Source organism: Sitophilus oryzae, unplaced genomic scaffold (genome assembly GCF_002938485.1).
Source record: "Sitophilus oryzae breed Bouriz unplaced genomic scaffold, Soryzae_2.0 scaffold_179_pilon_pilon, whole genome shotgun sequence".
Lineage (NCBI taxonomy): Eukaryota > Metazoa > Arthropoda > Insecta > Coleoptera > Curculionidae > Sitophilus > Sitophilus oryzae.
Genome location: NW_022146501.1, coordinates 7,035,581 through 7,041,520, shown reverse-complemented (window position 1 = coordinate 7,041,520; position 5,940 = coordinate 7,035,581). Strand labels below are relative to the sequence as shown.

The 5,940-nt window shown below is 31.6% G+C and overlaps 1 protein-coding gene across 2 annotated transcripts in view; it reads left to right on the top strand.

Moving 5' to 3' along the window:
- LOC115882692 (glycine N-acyltransferase-like) overlaps positions 1 to 5,940 on the top strand; it is a 47,166-nt gene that overhangs the window by 361 nt on the left and 40,865 nt on the right. The window contains exon 2 of one of the 2 annotated variants that reach the window (XM_030900900.1): positions 1,132 to 1,466. The exons of the other annotated variant lie outside the window; for it this stretch is intronic. The gene's annotated coding sequence lies outside the window, so the exon portion shown is untranslated. The remainder of the gene's footprint in view (positions 1 to 1,131; positions 1,467 to 5,940) is intronic. 2 annotated transcript variants of the gene reach the window in all.

The following is a 5,940-nucleotide window of genomic DNA, read 5'->3' as shown; positions in this document are numbered from 1 at the left end:
AATAATTTGATAGATATCCTGTATTTGGTTAGTTTTGAAAATTAGATTGATGTTATATTTAGTTCATGCAATTTAAGTATAGAACTTTTTTTCTAATAGTTTATACAGAATATGGTATAACTGTATAATACAAATATATTTTTATGATGTTTTTAATGCAGACACTAAAAATAGAGTGGATACGACAAAAAAAAACAGGTAATAAATGTCATTCCATAGATAAATGAAACAAGTTTAGATTGGAAAGTGCCCATAAAGACAATGTAAATACCATTTGGCGCTATTCTTGCAACGGTCGCGACCCAAAGCTTTTGATAATTTCGGAGCGGTTCGGTTTTTTCCGGAATTATGTCACCAAATATTATTTATTCCAATTTATTATTATTTTCTTTTAATTTTTTAAATGAAATACGTTGTGTTGCATATAAGAAACTTTATTTTATACAGGGTGACCCATCGAAAACGTTCCGCAACGCATAACGGCCAGGATATTTTTTTTTCAAAAAATCCGAAAACACATCAATTTTGTTTGTGAGGGGGACAACTTTTGCCCCAAAAATGATTGCAAAATCTTCAACCTTCTAAACGGGGGTTTCATCCCCCAACTTTTTTCAAATGGGAAGGCGCACTACAATGAAAAGAGCTTTCTATTCTCTATATTTCCTCGCTTCGTTTTTGAAAATCGGTCGAGTCATTGAGAAAATAAGTATTGAAATTTGAAAAGTTTATTTAAACATTTATCAGAGTAAATGATAAGGATAAATTCCTTCGACCAATTTGCTGTTTTTTCTTATTATTTCTAGATGTTTACGCATTTTTTCACTTGCCACAAGGTTGAACGATCGTGCGGTCTCAATATCGTTAAACTGACCCTCAATAGAATTTCCAAAAATACCAGTCCGCGACGATCAAAATCGACGATCAGAATTGGACATATGTTGATATGAAAAATAAATCTTATTTTTACGTGAGGTCTCCCCACGAGAGATGGCACATGTGTTTTGAAACACCCTGTATAACACACGAAAACCGTTTTTGTTGCTTTTTTCGCCTCTGAGTGTATATAAAATAAATAATATTGTACCATGCAATGACACTTTCTTTTTTACACGGTACCTCCTACTTTTCCAGGCACGTCGGCAACGCCGCCCCCAACCCTTTACCACCTCCACTCGGCTCCTCAGACAACAGAACCCTCGTTATTCCACAACCAGACGCCGCGGCCGCCGACCAGTTCGAGGGGCGCAGTCAGAGGGGCAGGAAGCGCCCACGTCGCACCCCACCGCCACCGACGCGCCGCGCCGCCGCCGCCAGATCAATTTCCTCCGGGGCTGCTCTGAGTCGGAAGGGGGCCACGGCAGTACCGAGGAAGGAGCCCTTTGTCGTTCGTCCGTTCGCTTCTTGCCCGAAACGAGAGACAAAAGTTCTGTGATAGCGAAGAGGATCGTCCACTCGCGTTGGGCGAGGTAAGGTCTTTTTATTGAGATTTTTTTCATGAAAATACTGTTATGGCATGACCAAGAGTACTGTTTCTACGAGAAACATAATTTTGTTGTATATGATCCACCTCTTGTATTCTTCAAGTTATAAACACTAGCCGACAAGAAAAACCGGCACCTTAAACTTTTCTTGTATTTAATTTTTTTTATTATTCATATTTCATATCATAAAAATAAAACTATTTTAGCCATAACAAAACGTACTCTACAAGGATAAACATAATTTTGTTGTATCCGATACACCCCTTGTATTCTTTAGGTTATACTATACATTAACCGGCCGGCACGAGAAACAAGCTTTTTTTTATTACTCATATAACAGAGATTTTTTTCTATGCCTATCATAAAAATACTGTTTTAAACATTACCATTCATACTGTACAATGAGGGACATAATTCTGTTGTAAAATATATCATTCTCCTTTTATATTCTTTCGGTTATTTACACTGAACGCCACAAAAAAACGTCATTTTAAAATTTTCTTATATTTAATCCCTTTTGTTATTTATTTTTCACAAAGATTTGTCGTTATATGTATCATAAAAATACTATTTAGGCAAAAGAAATCGTAGTCTACGAAGGCGAACATAATTTCGTTGTATATGATTCACCTCTTGTATTCTTTAGGTTATTTACACTGACCGGCACAAAAAACCGGCACCTTAAAATTGTCTCCTATTTAATCCCTTTTAAACACAACCAATCATACTGTACGAGGAGGAACATAAATATGTTGTATATGATTTACTCCTTATACTTTTTAGGTTATAAAATATACTGAACGGCAAGAAAAGACACTTTCAAAAACAGACAAAGTTTTCATGTATTTTTTTTTATTGTTTATATTTCAGATAGTTTTATATACAGAGTGAGTCTTAAATAAGTACAAATATTTTTAGCTGTAGTATATTCTGACCCCAGAAACAGGACTATGAGGTTCTTTTGCGAAAAAAAAATTGGAACTTTTTGAAAAAAAAATTGGAACATTATATCCTCATAATATGGCAATATAGATAGTAGATTAAATTTACAATAAAGAAAATCCGGAAAAGATCCAGTGGTTCTCAAAATTTAAGCAAAAAAAACAATTTTGGGGGAATTTTCAAAATAAAATAACTCAGTTATTTTGGACTTATTTTAAAAATACTAAAGGGAATATATGTTTCTTTTATCGAGATCTACCAGCCCTGAAAATATTTGCACTTATTTAAGACTCACCCTGTATACAGGGTGTTTCAAAACAAATGCGAAAAACTTCAGGGGGTGATTTCTTGTTCAAAATAAAGGGTAGTTTGCTTTATAAACGTTGGGTCAAAAGTCAACCATTAGGGAGATATCGCGGTACAAAGATGGCGGAAAAATTATGTTTTTATTTTTTACCTTGAAAACGAAAAACGATAGACTAATGAAATTTTATGGAAGCATTACTGTTATGAAAACAAACTTTCTGGTAATTTTTTCACTTTTTTAAAATGAGTGCAAGGGGTTGAAATAAACTACCCCTATCATTCTTGTTAACAAAATTTAAAAAAAAAGCTTATCAAACACATGCAAAAAAATTAATAAAAATTAATTTGGATAGTTTAGTTTGTTTAGAAACTTTTTTATCTCTTATGTTTTTTTGATAAAACTCACCGATTTGAAATTAAAAAATAAAATGTAAAGCATTACATGTCAGGACAAAAAACATTTTTAGATAGAGAATCTAGTGGGCTGCTCTAATTTTTTTAGGATAAAATCTAGTCGGTCGCTGTCACTTTTTAGGGGATGTTTCTAATATTATTTTATTGACATTACTCTACTGCAATACGTTATTATCTAGATTCTTATTATTATCGTTATTATCACTAGATTCTTTATCTAAAAATGTTTTTATCCTGACATGTAATGCTTTACATTTTATTTTACAATTTCAAATCGGCGAGTTTTATCAAAGAAAACACAAGAGATAAAAGTTTCTAAACAAACCAAGCTATCCAAATTAATTTTTTGCTATGTGTTTGATAAGATTTTTCTTTAAATTTCGTTAACAAGAATGATAGGAGTAGTTATTTCAAACCCTTCTACTCATTTTAAAAAGTGAAAATTACCAGAAAGTGTGTTTTCATAACAGTAATGCTCCCATAAAATTTCATTAGTCTATCTCTTTTCGTTTTCAAGATAAAAAATAAAAACATTATTTTTCCGCCATCTTTGTACCGCGATATCTCCCTAATGGTTGACTTTTGACCCAACGTTTATGAAGCAAACTATCCTTTATTTTAAACAAGGAATCGCCCCCTGAAGTTTTTCGCATTTGTTTTGAAACACCCTGTATACATCATAAAAATACAATTTTACCAATACAACTGTAACCAATTGTACTGTACAAGGAGGAACAAAATTTCTTTATATACACCTCTTGTACACGTTAGGTTATGATACACACCGATCGGCTCAAAAAACGTACACGTGAATTTTGAATTTCAATATTATATGTTTTGGTGGGCCGATTTTGATGTTCTTTTAAGCAATTTGTAGTCAAATTATTTGACTTTTCAACCTCTTTTTTAAATTAGGTAGTATAGTTCTCATCTGTCTATTACATGAGAAAAAAACAAAATGGTATTATTATGGTGAAAGTTTAGTGTGGAATGGTTTAACAAAGTATAGAATTTAAAAACTACTTTACAACCAAGATTCATTTTTTCTGGATAGTTTGTTTTTTGATTCATCTCAATAGCTAGTAGCATTTTAGCGATATTCGCTTATTAATAACAATTTTAGAATTAAAAGTATGACTTTACTGACTTTTGCCAAAGGCTTATCACAGAAAGCCTCAAAGGCCCTCTGTGATAGTCTTACCCGAAACGAGATAAAGACAAAAGTTCTGTGATAGCAAAGAGGATTGTCCACTCGCGTTGGGAGAGGTAAGGGTTTTTTTTGATAAGATTTTTCATAAAAATACTGTTTTGGCATGACCAAGAGTACTGTTTTTAAGAGGAACATAATTTTGTTGTATATGATCCACCCCTTGTATTCTTTAAGTAATAAACACTGGCTGACAAAAAAAAATCGGCACCTTAAAATTTTCTTGTATTTAAACTTTTTTTATTATTTATATTTCAAATCATACAAATACTATTTTAACCATAACAAATCATACTATACAAGGATGAACATAATTTTGTTGTATTTGGCACACCTTTTGTATTCTATAGGTTATACTTTTTATTCAAAGTTTTGAATAAGAAGACTAAGGAAGGAGCATATCAAAAATCTTAGGTACACCGCGATGGGCCTCAAATATGGCCGATTTAAATCCCGGTTTATCATTGTCGTTCTAATTTTATTTAAAAAATGTAAAACTATGATGTAGGGTAGACGTGGGGTAGACTCAATAATTTGTTGTTTTATTTTACGTTGTGAATAAATGTTGGTAGTTATTAAAATTGTTATAAAAATATATAATTCTAATAAAAATAGATAAGTTATAATAAGTATTTATTAACACAAACATCCGATACGCTACTGAAGCAGGTAAGTCAAATTCTTGAGTCAAATTAACGTATCTAAATTCTTTGACATCTAATCTTTGACAAGTAATAAATAAAAGCTAAAATGCAAGAAAAATATATAATTTAGTTAATTTAAGTGAATTTCATAAATGATCGGTTTACTACACGTATGTATATTATATAGTCACTTACAAGCGAAAAGTTGTTCCATTATTTCACTTAATTTTTGCGGAGATCTACCGCACGCTACACAACCAACTATTTTAGAGTCTTTTTCGATAAATTGCGATAGTGTCACTGTTAATTTAAGTTCTGCCACAATTTCCATCTAGATTTACTACCTTTATACAACTATCAGTAGTAGAATAAATAATAAATAACATAAAATAAGCTCCGTAAAGACTGACAAATCCACAAAATTTCAAATCAAATTCAAATGTGTCAAATGAATCGTCAAACAGAACTGTCAAGGATCCCCACCCTAGAGAGCTTTTATGGTGGCTTTTCCGCCCACCATGCATGAATACATGGATAGCATTATGCTCCTTCCTTAGTCTTCTTATTCAAAGATTCAAAGGTTATACGATGCCTACATTAACCGGCCGGCAGGAGAAACATGCATCATAATTTTTTTTTATTTGTTTTAATATTTTATACTATTCATATAACAGAGATTTTTTCTACACATATCATAAAAATACTGTTTTAAACATTACCATTCATACTGTACGAGGAGGAACATAATTCTGTTGTATATGATTTTCCTTTTATATTCTTTCGGTTATTTACACTGAACGGCAAGAGAAACCGGTACCTTAAAATTTAATCATTTTCAGTGTTTATATTTTATAGAATTTTTTCATCTTAAAACGATATTCTAAAAATAATACTTTAAAAAAACTATTTTACATCTTAAAAATACTATATATTTTAAATATAACCG